Source organism: Delphinapterus leucas, chromosome 17 (assembly GCF_059928025.1).
Source record: "Delphinapterus leucas isolate spDelLeu-1000000601 "Yukka" chromosome 17, BTC_Dleu_Yukka2, whole genome shotgun sequence".
Taxonomy (NCBI): Eukaryota; Metazoa; Chordata; class Mammalia; order Artiodactyla; family Monodontidae; genus Delphinapterus; species Delphinapterus leucas.
Window position 1 is genome coordinate 53,702,581 of NC_143145.1, and position 15,771 is coordinate 53,718,351.

Sequence of the window (15,771 nt, forward strand, 5' to 3'; positions counted from 1 at the left end):
TGGATGATCTGTCCATTGGTGAAAGTGGGGTGTTAAAGTCCCCTACTATGAATGTGTTACTGTCGATTTCTCCTTTTATGGCTATTAGTATTTGCCTTGTGTATTGAGGTGCTCCTATGTTGGGTGCATAAACATTTACAATTGTTATATCTTCTTCTTGGATCGATCCCTTGATCATTATGTAGTGTCCTTTGTCTCTTCTAATAGTCTTTATTTTAAAGTCTATTTTGACTGATATGAGAATTGCTACTCCGGCTTTCTTTTGGTTTCCATTTGCATGGAATATCTTTTTCCATCCCCTTACTTTTAGTCTGTATGTGTCTCTAGGTCTGAAGCGGGTCTCTTGTAGACAGCATCTATATGGGTCTTGTTTTTGTATCCATTCAGCCAATCTGTGTCTTTTGGTGGGAGCATTTAGTGTATTTACATTTAAGGTAATTTTCTATATGTATGTCCCTATTCCCATTTTCTTAATTGTTTTGGGTTCATTATTGTAGGTCTTTTCCTTCTGTTGGGTTTCTTTCCTAGAGAAGTTCCTTTAGCCTTTGTTGTAAAGCTGGTTTGGTGGTGCTGAGCTCTCTCAGCTTTTGCTTGTCTCTAAAGCTTTTAATTGCTCCATCAAATCTGAATGAGATCCTTGCTGGGTAGAGTAATCTTGGTTATAGGTTCTTCTCCTTCATCACTTTAAATATGTCCTGCCAGTCCCTTCTGGCTTGCAGAGTTTCTGCTGAAAGATCAGCTTTTAACCTTATGGGGATTCCCTTGTGTGTTATTTGTTGTTTTTCCCTTGCTGCTTTTAATACGTTTTCTTTGAATTTAATTTTTGACAGTTTCATTAATATGTGTCTTGGCGTATTTCTCCTTGGATTTATCCTGTATGAGACTCTGTGCTTCCTGGAGTTGATTAACTATTTCCTTTCCCATATTAGGGAAGTTTTCAACTATCATCTCTTCAAATATTTTCTCAGTCCCTTTGTTTTTCTCTTCTTCTTCTGGAACCCCTATAATTTGAAAGTTGGTGCGTCTAATGTTGTCCCAGATGCCTCTGAGAGTGTCCTCAGTTCTTTTCATTCTTTTTTCTTTATTCTGCTCTGCAGTAGTTATTTCCACTATTTTATCTTCCAGGTCACTTATCCGTTCTTCTGCCTGTTATTCTGCTATTAATCCCATGTAGAGTATTTTTATTTTCATTTCTTGCATTGTTCATCATTGTTTGTTTCATCTTTAGTTCTTTTAGGTCCTTGTTAAATGTTTCTTGCATTTTGTCTATTCTATCTCCAAGATATTGGATCCTCTCTACTATCATTATTCTGAATTCTCTTTCAGGTAGACTGCCTATTTCCTCTTCATTTGTTAGGTCTGGTGTGTTTTTATCTTGCTCCTTCATCTGATGTGTGTTTTTCTGTCTTCTCATTTTGCTTCTCTTACTGTGTTTTGGGTCTCCTTTTTGCAGGCTGCACGTTCGTAGTTCCCTTTGTTTTTGGTGTCTGTCCCCAGTGGCGAAAGTTGTTTCCGTGGGTTGTGTAGGCTTCCAGGTGGAGGGCAGTAGTGCCTGTGTTCTGGTGGATGAGGCTGGATCTTGTCTTTCTGGTGGGCAGGTCCACGTCTGTTGGTGTGTTTTGGGGTGTCTGTGGACTTATTATGATTTTCGGCAGCCTCTCTGCTAATGGGTGGGGTTGTGTTCCTGTCTTGCTAGTTGTTTGCCATAGGGTGTCCAGCACTGTAGCTTGCTGGTCGTTGAGTGATTCTGCGTGCTGTTGTTGAGATGGAGATCTCTGGGAGATTTTCGCCATTTGATATTACGTGGAGCTGGGAGGTCTCTTGTGGACCAGTGTCCTGCAGTTGACTCTCCCACCTCAGAGGCACAGCACTGCCTCCTGGCTGCAGCACCAAGAGCCTTTCATCCGCACGTCCAGGTACGTGGGGACTTTCTTCCCTTTTGGGAGGTCTGAGGTCTTCTGCCAGAGTTCAGTAGGTGTTATGTAGGAGTTGTTCCTCGTGTAGATGTATTTCTGGTGTATCTCCGGGCGGCGGGCGCAGGTGCCCGTTTGCGGGCTTCTCTGGGCTCCCGGCTCCCGGCGGCGGGGAGCGGCGAAGGAACCAGGAGGGCTGGCGGGCGGTCTGGGAATGTGGCGGCCGCGCAAGAACGGCCCATGGCCCTCACTCACCGCTCCAGTGCAGCCGCGACACGGGCCCACGCCCACCACCCTCGGGTTCCGCCACAGCCGCTGGACACGCCGCGGACCCGCACGGCTAAGCGGAGCTGGGCTCAGGCGTCAGCCCTCCCGCTCCAACTAACTCCCCAGAAGTATTGCTTGGTGTGCATTTCCAGGCTCTGCCTTCTTTCTCATCTCTTGGTGGCAGGTTGAGGAAGAGGAGAAAAGGTTAAAAGTTTTTCATAAACCGGCAGAATAAGCTTATAACATCCTCTCACTATCTCTGCATAGGTTCTAGTCTCTGCAGCACTACATAAGCTTTGCCCGAAGTAATGGACAGTTAAAAGTCAAGTGTAGTACTTCACCAAACAACTTAAAAATGCTTGCGCACTGTAAAGGATTACGTTGCAGAGAGCACACATGGACCCAGAGCAACTTTTGCCAAAAGAGAATATTGTGCTAAATGTACAGCCATAGCTCTTTTCCATATGAAGAAACAGTCAGAAGGATAAAAGAACTTGGTCAAAATCACACAAGTAAGTAGGACAGAATCTGGTCTGTCTGTCGTAAGGGTTGTGTTCTTTAACCAGCAGGCTAGCTTTTCTCAAATCTGATTCATGCATAGAATAACTAAACACCTCTGTTTGCCTTGAATATTCCCTGTTTATACGTAGGGCTGCTGCGGTTTCTCATATTGCCCGCTTTGACTCCCAAAAGCAACCGAGAATACACAGTAATTTGGTCATTCTATCCATGGACCACTGTGGTGGGACTGCCCAGGAAGCTTATTAAAAGTGCAGCTTCCTGAGCCCTACTCCACATCTAGATAAGTTTTCTTGGGGTTGGCTCAAGAATCCAGGTACAAGTCTTTTTAAGTGCTTTTGTGGAACCCCCCAGGTGAGTCTCTCGCTCTCGTAGTTAATAAACCATTTATTCTGCCTCTCCCAGATGCCCAGCCAGGTCCTATTAAGGTAGAAGTTCCCCCACCACATCAGAGGGATGCTCCCAGCCAAGTAATCTCTGGAGCCTTGGAGAATCTGAGTGGTCTCATGCTGGCCCACCTGCCATGACAAAGCTCCTCCAGAGCATTCCCCTTCACATTTTACATTCTACCATTCCCAAAGGCAATCTGCTCCAAATGGGGCCTGACTTCGTGTGTCCTAACGTGCACCCGCTGATTCAAGCAGTTTAGGAATAGAAGGTGCTGTGGTTTTCAACCAGGGTGGTCCAACCTCTAAAATGGTAGTCGAAGCAGTCTCTACCTCCCGGGCACATCGCCTCTGCAACAGCCCCAGTGAACGAATGTCCCACCTTTGCTTTTTCGAGGTCGGCAACAGGGAGTCCCCTCCTAAAGAAGGTTGTCTCTCATTGCCACACTATCAAAGCCTGCCGCAAATGTTCCTTCCCGTAGGCTTGATCAGGCTAAGGGCAGAGTTGTCTCTTTCCTTCTCTGAGTCGGACCAAATCGTCTTAGAAACACCTCTTCACACTGTTGACCATGTTTTTCATGGGAGCTGCTGCTGAGTCTTTCTCTCATCCTTTCATGGTGGAGAGAAAGAGGATTCTAATGAGTTTTACTTCTAGGGGAGAGGGGAGTGTAATGATTATGTTGTCATTTTCTATTATGTCCTTGTGTCATGAATTTGTTTTCAATTTCATGTTAAAAGTGGGCCCACCATTTCCACTTTGTGAGGTCATTCAGCACCCTCCTTTTGCTCCTTTAACATCTCTCTCGGTATCACTTGGAAATATTTGAAATGGCATGAGCTTGTCCTCACATTCCTATTAGCTGTAAATGTGGAGCCCCGACATGAACCTAACCATTGAGCAGAACACCTCTCCACTACCTGTGTAACACTGGGTAGGCCCCGTAGCCTCTTGGTTTTTTTAAGTCCTCAGTTGTAAAAATGTGAGGGTGCTATGGATTTATATTTGGGGCACGACAAGGTCGAGAAGAGTGTGTCTTTTCCTTTATTCTTCCAAACTGGAATGTCTTCCCTCTCTTCCGCATGGGTCCAAATCTCACTTGTCCTTCAGGCCGACTGCCAAGGAGCCTTCCCTGATTCCCCAGGCCACACAAATCTCTGCCTCTTAGGGTCAGTGCCATACAACCTAGCTGTCTCTTACGTTAATCTTGTCTCTCAAGCCAAACTCAGAATATGGGTGTCTCTTGCCCTCCTGTGGCCCCTGCGGCTGTGCCAGCCCACCGGCACGCCCCACGTGGGGTGTCTACTAGGCTGGGGCGTGGGTGGGGAGGCCCAGGGGTGAGGGGCGAGGCAGAGTACCTTTGCCTCTACCCTGTTCTCCTCCACAAAACTGCCCCTCCTCCTCAAGCCTGCCCCTCAAGTCAAAGGTTCCATATATGACGTCACTGGGTAGTGATGCCCTCACAGGCGTTCTCAGGGTTTCCATGGCAGCATAACTGTGCAAACGGGCTGCACTCAGAGAAACTACTCTACCCGTTCTCCACCAGATACCAATCTTTTTGGCTGTCTGTGTGAGAATGTGTGACCGGGTAGTGTATGTGTACTCTAACCTGTGCTCTGTTCCCTGGGTGGGCAGTGCAGCAGGTACACCCAGACAGGGCAACTCTACAGGAGGTGTGATATACACACAACCTCACCCGGCTGGCACATGTTCCTGTGGGGGTTGCCAACTACGTACAGCTGAGCACTTTCCCCCCAAATGTAAGTAATACCAGTGACCTGGGACGCCTTCAGGGACGCACAGTTCTCACTGCTGAGGACAAGTGAAAGCTCATCCCTGGACAAGTGTGCAGGACGGTTCTGAGCTTTATAAATGTAGCCTTACCCTTTGGGCTACAGGATGCTTCCATTCAGACCCTTTCCTGATTGGCCTCTTAACAAAAGACAAGCGCATTTTTGTTGGCAAGTTGCAAATGGAGCGGTTTGAGGAACAGGGCCACTCTTGAACCGCACCTTCAAACCCAGGCACCACTGTGCTATCATGTAGACATCTATATCGGTCCCCTCAGACACATCCCTTACTGAGTTGCTGAGTACTAGGGGAGAGGGTGTTGCCATATTGATGGGAAGACCGTAAGAACGAAGGGGGGGGCGGTGATGAAGTGCTAATGAGACTGGAGGGCTGAGGAGATGGTGTCCCAGGAGGCTGGGTTGATGTGAGCCTAGACTTGGTACCCAGAACCCGGTTCTGAGTCTCCTGATCACTCTGCCTCAGTATTTGGCCTTGTTCTAATCGACATAAAAGTATTAGACAGCTAGAGTTCAGTGTGGTTGAAATAGGCAGTATAAATGGGGCCCAAGAGGGGTTGCCAAGGTGGGCGGGGCTCTTAACCAATTTATATTAGATTATTTTTTTCCAAAACTTGAAAGACATTTCCATGAAAGCCTCAGAAGTGACAGACTGCAAGAAATGTTTTCTCTGTTGTGGAAGCGAGAGATGGAGAGGATCATGATTGCAATTACTTTCGGGTTCTACTGTTTTCCCTGGGAATGGTGAAGAGACTTCCTCATGTGCTGCAGCCCTAGGCTCTAGGGATTGCTTTTGCAGCCAGTGTCCCTTCTCTAGGGACTCATAGAGATGATGCGCCAAGGCTGTGTTTTGGACGTCAAGTAGATTAAAAGGTCTTCAGCCAGAAACTGGGAGAGACATGAGAGAGGGAAATTCTGGCAGGAGACTGTGCACAGCAGAAGTGACTGATCAGTTCTGATTTTCTTTGCAGCAGCAGTGGCTCCCGCTTCTCATCCTACACCTGGTCACTACCATGTCCTGTACCGCGGGTGTGGAGAAACGCAGTTGGGCTGGCATGGGGAGACATACTGCCTGGTTGGTGGCTACCGGCTCTACGGGGATGTTCCTTTGGCCACGCCAGCTAAGGTAGAAGCAGAGAAGCCAGTCCCCAGACGTGCTCCGAAGAGAAAGCACTCTCTGGAATGGTCGGACGAAGACCTGGGTTGCCCCAGACCCAAAATCCGGCGATTGGAGCTTTCAAGCAGCACAGGAATACAAGGTGCTTTGATTGTCAAGCAGGGTGGCCCAACCTCTGGGCACATCGCCTCTGCAAGAGCCACAGTAAACGAATGTCCCATATTTGCTTTTTCAAGGTGGCAGCAGGGAGTCCCCTCCTAAAGAAGGTTCTCTCTCATTGCCACACTATCCAAGGTTGCCACACATGTTCCTTCCTGTGGGCCTCATCAGGCTAAGGGCAGAGCTGTCTCTTTGCTTCTCTGAGTCGCACCATATGGTCTTAGTGACACCTCTTCACCCTGTTGACCATGTTTTTCACGGGGGCTGCTGCTGAGACTTTATCTCATCCTTTCATGGTGGAGAGAGAGAGGATTCTAATGAATTTTACTTCCAGGGGAGAGGGGAGTGTTATGATTATGTTGTCATTTTCTATTATGTCCTTTTGTCATGAATTTATTTTCAATTTCATGTTAAAATGGGCCCACCATCCCCACTTTGTGAGGTCATTCAGCACCCTCATTTTGCACCTTCAACATCTCTCTCAGTACCACTTGGAAATGTTTGAAATGGCATGAGCTTGTCCTCACATTCCTATCAGCTGTAAATCCGGAGCCCCACCATGAACCTAACCATTGAGCAGAACACCTCTCCACTACCTGTGTAACACTGGGTAGGCCCCTTAATCTCTTGGTCTTTTTAAGTCCATAGTTATAAAAATGTGAAGGTGCTATGAATTTATATTTGGGGCAGGACAAGGTAGAGAAGAGTGTGTCTTTGCTTTTGTTCTTCCAAACTGGAATGTCTTCCCTCTCTTCCCCATGGAAGATGCTCCTTTGGCCTCGCCAGCCAAGGTGGAAGCAGAGAAGCCAGTCCCCAGACGTGCTCCGAAGAGAAAGCACTCTCTGGAAATGCCGGACGAAGACCTGGGTTGCTCCAGACCCAAAATCCGGCAATTGTAGCATGGTGGCAGGAGGCGGACCCCACAGAATCTTGCAGGTGAGTCATCCTGAAGAGAAGGCAACGGTTTAAATGCCTAAGGCAGCGAATGCCTCTTCCTGCACTGACACCCCCCGCCCCCCACTGCCCACTGCCACAGATTAGAACCTGCATCGTTTTGTCTGAGCCTTCCCCAGCCAGGAGCCTCCTTCTATACTAAATGGCCATAAGCCAGGAGCCTCAGAAACTGAGGTTTGTAATGAGAGTCTGCCCTGAACATCCCAGGGCTGAAGCTGGCCTGGAAGAAACCCTGACGTTCCTCTGCTTAATCCTCAGGGGCCCCTTTGTGAGCTGAAGAAAGAAAAGTCTAGAAAAAACGGATACCTGGGAGGGGAAGATGGCGGAAGAGTAAGACGCGGAGATCACCTTCCTCCCCACAGATACACCAGAAATACATCTACACGTGGAACAACTCCTACAGAACACCTACTGAACGCTGGCAGAAGACCTCAGACCTCCCAAAAGGCAAGAAACTCCCCACATACCTGGGTAGGGCCAAAGAAAAAAAGAAAAAACAGAGACAAAAGAATAGGGACGGGACCTGCACCAGTGGGAGGGAGCTGTGAAGGAGGAAAGGATTCCACACACTAGGAAGCCCCTTCGCGGGAGGAGGGTGCGCGTGGCGGAGGGGGGAAGCTTAGGAGCCGCGGAGGAGAGCACAGCCACAGGGGTGCGGAGGGAAAGCGGAGAGATTCCCGCACAGAGGATAGGTGCCAACTGGCACTCACCAGCCCGAGAGGTTTGTCTGCTCAGCCGCGGGGCTGGGCGGGGCTGCAAGCTGAGGATCGGGCTTTAGTCGGAGCGCAGGGAGAGGACTGGGGTTGGTGGCGTGAACAGAGCCTGAAGGGGTTAGTGCACCACGGCTAGCCGGGAGGGAGTCCGGGAAAAGATCTGGAGCTGCCGAAGAGGCAAGAGACATTTTCTTCCCTCTTTGTTTCCTACTGCGCGAGGAGAGGGGATTAAGAGCGCTGCTTAAAGGAGCTCCAGAGACGGGCGCGAGTCGTGGCTAAAAGCGCGGACCCCAGAGACGGGCATGACACGCTAAGGCTGCTGCTGCCGCCACCAAAAAGGCTGTGTGCGAGCACAGGTCACTATCCACACCCCGCTTCCGCGGAGCCTGTGCAGCCCGCCACTGCCAGGTTCCCGGGATCCAGGGACAACTTCCCCGGGAGAACGCACGGTGAGCCTCAGGCTGGTGCAAAGTCACACCGGCCCGTGGCGCCGCAGGCTCGCCCCGCACTCCGTGCCCCTCCCTCCCCCCGGCCTGAGTGAGCCAGAGCCCCCGAATCAGCGGCTCCTTTAACCCCGTCTTGTCTGAGTGAAAAACAGACGCCCTCCAGCGACCTACACGCAGAGGCGGGGCCAAATCCAAAGCTGAGCCCCTGGGAGCGGTGCAAACAAAGAACAGAAAGGGAAATCTCTCCCAGCAGCCTCAGAAGCAGCGGATTAAAGCTCCACAATCAACTTGATGTACCCTGCATCTGTGGAATACATGAATAGACAACGAATCATCCCAAATTGAGGAGGTGGACTTTGAGAGCAAGATTTATCATTTTTTCCCCTTTACCTCTTTTTGTGAGTGTGTATGTGTATGCTTCTCTGTGAGATTTTGCCTGTATAGCTTTGCTTCCACCATTTGTTCTAGGGTTCTGTAGTTTTAAAAAATTTTTTTCTTAATAATTATTTTTATTTTAATAACTTTATTTTATATTACTTTATCTTCTTTCTTTCTTTCTTTCTTTCTCTCTTTCTTTCTTTCTTTCTTTCTTTCTTTCTTTCTTTCTTTCTTTCTTTCTTTCTTTCTTTCCTTCCTTCCTTCCTTCCTTCCTTCCTTCTTTCCTTCCCTCATTTAGACAAAGAATCATCCCAAATTGAGGAGGTGGACTTTGAGAGCAAGATTTATGATTTTTTCCCCCTATTCCTCTTTTTGTGAGTTTGTAAGTGTATGCTTCTGTATGAGATTTTGTCTGTATAGCTTTGCTTCCACCATTTATCCAAAGGTTCTATCCGTTCGTTTTTTTTTCTTAATAAGTAATTTTTAATTTAATAACTTTATTATATTTTATTTTACTTTATCTTCTTTCTTTCTTTCCTTTTTCCTTCCTTCCCTCCTCCCTTCCTTCCTTCCTCCCACCGTCCCTCCCTCCCTCCATCCTTTCTTTCTTTCCTTCTTTCCTTCTTTTCTTCTTTCTTTCTTCCTTCCTTCCTTCCTTAAATTAAATTCAATATAGATATTTAAATTTAAGGTAAAACTAAATTATAATTTGAAATTATATGTGGAGTTTTATTTCCTAAAGAATATTTTGGAAATTTCAACTCCTATTTTAACTTATATTTTCAGAGAAGGTATTTGGTCCAAATGAAGAATATCTTCAATTATCGTTCTTCTATTGCAAGCAAAAAAAGATTTATACTTCTTTTCATGAAATATGGTTGTTTGACAACAGAAGGATAAATATTTTATATTTTTAGAAACAACAGTCAGGCTACTGATATTCTTAATGAGTTTTAATAAATCTGAATGCTTCTTATCATCTACTCTTTAGCTGGTACCTGAGGAGTTGTATACCTCCGGGAAGATATGTGCTCCAGACCCGTAAATATGCAGTTCACAGAGCCCACCACCAGAGGACAATAATGAAGTAAAATCTTGAAACCATGTAGTGAAAATAGTGGGAGTTTAAATAAAAGCAACATTTCACAGTATGCTTTTCTGACCAATGTTATATCTAATAACAATGGATTATATGTACATGGATTCTGAAAAGTCAGCAGCACACTTCGCTGGTCAATTTCTATGATAAGGGGAACGGAATTTGAGTGTAGAAAAACAGTATACTTACATCTTAAAATCCCACCCCTACAGAATCTACTCACTATTGAAAACTGGTAAGAATAATAGCTTTCTGTGTCTCAGTGACCAGTTAACATTTTCAAGAGTAGAATTTATCTTCCTATGATGCTCAAATACACAGGGAAAATGCATATCTAGGACAATGGATAAACTCTATATGACATGAGAAAATAGTTATTCAAATGGAAAAAGTATAAGATCTACAAGGCACAGTTTTATATGCATTAGTGTGGATATATACGTAAAGAAGCTCTAAGAAACATAAAAATCACTTCCAGGAAGTAATTTTAGGTAGAAGAGAATTAACATGGATGAGGAAGAAAAGAGAGTTGGTTTTAAAATAGTTTCATTTACTTGTTTTTTTGTTTGTTTATTTATTTGGTCTTTGGAATATAAGAAAACAGTGGCTTTCAGATCAGTATCCCAGTGGACCAAAGGGACCGAGGTCTATCCTGGAGCCCGGCCATTGTTTGACTATCTTGTAATAATCCTGGTGAAATACAACCAAATCATTTGAGCTATAAGCATCCTCTCTGACAATAAACTTAAGACACCAACATTATATATTAAAGAAAGTAAAGAGAGAATACTGTTTTCTTTAGAGAGAAAATACAGATCCTGGCCCAAATCAATAAGGTCAGCAAACCTCATGGGTATAGAATATTCTGCCGCCTGTCATTTAGAACATGCCTCTAGAAGAGGGAAACTGGGCGATAATTTCCCCAGATTTTATATTTAATTCAAATATTTTAGATAAGAGGCATCTCTAGTAAAACATTGTATTATTGATTCTTTCCAATATGATAGCTCACAGGAGTTCCTCTTTCCTTCTCAAATACATATGGGGAAATGGAGGTGGGTGGGGGTTAGAGGAAGTATCTAAATAGAGCATAATAATCAACAGTTTGTTTTTTAAAAATAGAAATTTCTATTCAAATTGTTTCCAGAGACAGAAACACACAGAGACAATTCCATGTGACAAGAGTGAAAGAGACCAGAGTGATGCAGCTGCAAATCAAAAAACTGCCAACACCAGTGATTGATGGCCACCACCAGAATCTGGTTAAGACAAAGAAGGATCCTCCCCTTGAGGCGTCAGAAAGAACATGGTCCTCTCAACACTTCGAGTTTGAACTTCTGGCCTCTAGAGCTGTGATAAAATAAATTTCTGTTCTTTTAAGCTAACAAGTTTGTGGTATCTTGTTATGGTAGCCCTAGAGATGACAGTATTTGATTCCTGAGCTGGCAACTGTATGTTGATTATGTAATGACTATTCCAAGATAATCAACAGACACAAAGATAAAGGCAAAACTGAGACTAAGCCCAGTTCTTTTTATTCCCAGAATAATAAATGATTTTTTAATTAATTTAGATCTCTTTGTCTAACCCCTCTGCTTTTCAGAAGAGTATGTGGGACCAATCAAGTATTAATATGTTATACTTTCATTTTAATTCATCTCAAATTATTTCTAATTCCCCTTACGAGTTCTTACTTGACCCATGAATTATTTAGGAATATATTCTTTAATTTCCATTTGTGATTTTCAACAAATTTCTTTCTGTTAACGATTTCTTATTGCATTCTGTTGTCATCTGAGAGCACTCTTCGTATGGTTTATATCCTTTAAAATGTACTGAAATTTGTTTTATGCTCTAGCATATAGTATATCCATGTGCATTTGAAAAGAATGTATATTCTGATGCTGTTGGGTGGAATGTTTTTTAGATGGCTGTTAGGTCTACTTGATTGATAATGCTGTTCAAGGTTTTTATTTTCTTGTTGATTTTCTGTCTGTTCTGCTATTGAAAGAAGGGTTTTAAAGTATACGACTATTATTGTAGAACTGTCTGTTTCTCTTTTCTGTTGTGTCGATTTTGCTTCATTGTATTTTGAAGTCCTGTTGTTACGTGCATATAAGTTTATAATTATTATGCATTCTAGATGGAATAATCATTTTATCATTTTAAAATGTCTTTGTCTCTGGTAAAAATTTTCGTCTTAAAATGTAATTTTTTTCTGATATTTTCTTAGCCACTCCGGTTTTGTTGTTGTTGTTTTGTTTTGTTTTTACTGTTATGGTATATCTATTCCAACCCTTTTACCCTTCGCCTATATATTTTCTTTTTTTTTTTTTAAACATCTTTATTGGGGTATAATTGCTTTACAAAGGTGTGTTAGTTTCCGCTTTATAACAAAGTGAATCAGTTACACACATACATATGTTCCCATATCTCTTCCCGCTTGCGTCTCCCTCCCTCCCACCCTCCCTATCCCACCCCTCCAGGCGGTCACAAAGCACCGAGCTGATATCTCTGTGCTATGCGGCTGCTTCCACTAGTTATCTACCTTACGTTTGTTAGTGTATATATGTCTATGCCTCTCTCTCGCTTTGTCACAGCTTAACCTTCCCCCTCCCCATATCCTCAAGTTCGTTCTCTAGTAGGTCTCTGTCTTTATTCCTGTCTTACCCCCAGGTTCTTCATGACATTTTTTTTTCTTAAATTCCATATATATGTGTTAGCATACGGTATTTGTCTTTCTCTTTCTGACTTACTTCACTCTGTATGACAGACTCTAGGTCTATCCACCTCATTACAAATAGCTGAATTTCATTTCTTTTTATGGCTGAGTAATATTCCATTGTATATATGTGCCACATCTTCTTTATCCATTCATCAGATTACGGGCACTTAGGTTGTTTCCATCTCCGGGCTATTGTAAATAGAGCTGCAATGAACATTTTGGTACATGACTCTTTTTGAATTTTGGCTTTCTCAGGGTGTATGCCCAGTAGTGGGATTGCTGGGTCATATGGTAGTTCTATTTGTAGTTTTTTAAGGAACCTCCATAGTGTTCTCCACAGTGGCTGAACCAATTCACATTCCCACCAGCAGTGAAAGAGTGTTCCCTTTTCTCCACACCCTCTCCAGCATTTATTGTTTCTAGATTTTTGATGATGGCCATTCTGACTGGTGTGAGATGATATCTCATTGTAGTTTTGATTTGCATTTCTCTAATGATTAATGATGTTGATCATTCTTTCATGTGTTTGTTGGCAGTCTGTATATTTTCTTTGGAGAAATGTCTATTTAGATCTTCTGCCCATTTTTGGATTGGCTTGTTTTCTTTTTTCGTTATTGAGCTGCATGTGCTGCTTGTAAATTTTGGAAATTAATCCTTTGTCAGTTGCTTCAGTTGCAAATATTTTCTCCCATTCTGAGGGTTGTCTTTTGGTCTTGTTTATGGTTTCCTTTGCTGTGCGAAAGCTTTGAAGTTTCATTAGGTCCCATTTGTTTATTTTTGTTTTTATTTCCATTTCTCTAGGAGGTGGGTCAAAAAGGATCTTGCTGTGATTTATGTCATAGAGTGTCCTGCCTATGATTTCCTCTAAGAGTTTGATAGTGTCTGGCCTCACATTTAGGTCTTTAATCCATTTTGAGCTTATTTTTGTGTATGCTGTTAGGGAGTGATCTAATCTCATACTTTGACATGTACCTGTCCAGTTTTCCCAGCACAATTTATTGAAGAGGCTGTCCTTTCTCCATTGTACATTCCTGCCTCCTTTATCAAAGATAAGGTGACCATATGTGTGTGGGTTTATCTCTGGGCTTTCTATCCTGCTCCATTGATCTATCTCTCTGTTTTTGTGCCAGTACCATACTGTCTTGATTACTGTAGCTTTGTAGTAGAGTCTGAACTCAGGTAGCCTGATTCCTCCAGCTCCGTGTTTTGTTCTCAAGATAGCTTTGGCTATTTGGGGTCTTTTGTGTTTCCATACAAATTGTGAAATTTTTACTTGTAGTTCTGTGAAAAATGCCAGTGATAGTTTGATAGGAATTGCATTGAATCTGTAGATTGCTTTGGGTAGTAGAGTCATTTTCACAATGTTGATTCTTCCAATCCAAGAACATGGTATATCTCTCCATCTATTTGTATCATCTGTAATTTCTTACATCAGTGTCTTATAATTTTCTTCATATAGGTCTTTTGTCTCCTTAGGTAGGTTTATTCGTAGATATTTTATTCTTTTTGTTGCAATGGTAAATGGGAGTGTTTTCTTGATTTCACTTTCAGATTTTTCATCGTTAGTGTATAAGAATGCAAGAGATTTCTGTGCATTAATTTTGTTTCCTGCAACTCTACCAAATTCATTGATTAGTTCTAGTAGTTTTCTGGTAGCATCTTTAGGATTCTCTATGTATAGTATCATGTCATCTGCAAACAGTGACAGCTTTACTTCTTCTTTTCCGATTTGGATTCCCTTTATTTCCTTTTCTTCTCTGATTGCTGTGGCTAAAACTTCCAAAATTATGTTGAATAAGAGTGGTGGGAGTGGGCAACCTTGTCTTTTTCCTGATCTTAGTGGAAATTCTTTCAGTTTTTCACCATTGAGGATGGTGTTGGCTGTGGGTTTGTCATATATGGCCTTTATTATGTTGAGGAAAGTTCCCTCTATGCCTATTTTCTGCAGGGTTTTTATCATAAATGGGTGTTGAATTTTGTCGAAAGCTTTCTCTGCATCTATTGAGATGACCATATGGTTTTTCTCCTTCAATCTGTTAATATGGTGTATCACATTGATTGATTTGCGTATATTGAAGAATCCTTGCATTCCTGGAATAAACCCCACTTGATCATGGTGTATGATCCTTTGAATGTGCTCTTGGATTCTGTTTGCTAGTATTTTGTTCAGGATTTTTGCATCTATGTTCATCAGTTATATTGGCCTGTAGTTTCCTTTCTTTGTGACATCCTTGTCTGGTTTTGGTATCAGGGTGATGGTGGCCTCGTAGAATGAGTTTGGGAGTGTTCCTCCCTCTGCTATATTTTGGAAGGGTTTGAGAAGGATAGCTGTTAGCTCTTCTCTAAACGTTTGATAGAATTCGCCTGTGAAGCCATCTGGTCCTGGGTTTTTGATTGTTGGAAGATTTTTAATCACAGTTTCAATTTCAGTGCTTGTGATTCTTCTGTTCATATTTTCCGTTTTTTCCTGATTCAGTCTTGGCACCTTGTGCATTTCTAAGAATTTGTCCACTTCTTCCATGTTGTCCATTTTATTGGCATAGAGTTGCCTGTGGTAATCTCTCATGATCTTTTGTATTTCTGCAGTGTCAGTTGTTACTTCTACTTTTTCATTTCTGATTCTATTGATTTGACTCTTCTCCCTTTTTTTCTTGATGAATCTGGCTAATGGTTTATCAATTTTGTTTATCTGCTCAGAGAACCAGCTTTTAGTTTTATTGATCTTTGCTATCGTTTCCTTCATTTCTTTTTCATTTATTTCTGATCTGATCTTTATGATTTCTGTCCTTCTGCTAACTTTGGGCTTTTTTTCTTCTTCTTTCTCTAATTGCTTTAGATGCAAGTTTAGGTTGTTTATTCGAGATGTTTCCTGTTTCTTAAGGTAGGATTGTATTGCTATAAACTTCCCTCTTAGAAGCGCTTTTGCTGCATCCCATAAGTTTTGGGTCGTCGTGTCTCCATTGTCATTTGCTTCTAGGTATTTTTTGATTTCCTCTTTGACTTCTTCAGTGATCACTTCGTTATTAAGTAGTGTATTGTTTAGCCTCCACGTGATTGTAGTTTTTACAGATCTTTTCCTGTAATTGATGTCTAGTCTCATAGCGTTTTGGTCGGAAAAGGTACTTGATACAATTTCAATTTCCTTAAATTTACCAAGGCTTGATTTGTGACCCAAGATATGATCTATCCTGGAGAATGTTCCACGAGCACTTGAGAAAAATGTGTATTCTGTTGTTTTTGGATTGAATGTCCTATAAATAGCAATTAAGTCCATCTTGTTTAACGTATC

At 42.9% G+C, this 15,771-nt stretch overlaps 1 long non-coding RNA gene across 4 annotated transcripts; it reads left to right on the top strand.

The window, feature by feature from the left end:
* The first annotated feature begins 1,272 nt into the window (after positions 1–1,272).
* On the top strand, positions 1,273–11,145 carry LOC149747036 (uncharacterized). 4 transcript variants are annotated; one of them, XR_016388535.1, is made up of 7 exons: positions 1,273–2,692; positions 5,863–6,150; positions 6,933–7,103; positions 7,380–8,283; positions 8,534–8,678; positions 9,650–9,745; positions 10,905–11,145. It is a non-coding gene; the product is annotated as an uncharacterized LOC149747036 (long non-coding RNA). The 4 variants fall into 4 exon arrangements; XR_016388534.1 differs by lacking the exon at positions 1,273–2,692 and having other exon boundaries at positions 5,206–6,150; XR_016388536.1 differs by lacking the exon at positions 1,273–2,692 and having other exon boundaries at positions 5,206–6,150; positions 8,534–8,629.
* The last annotated feature ends 4,626 nt before the right edge of the window (positions 11,146–15,771 follow it).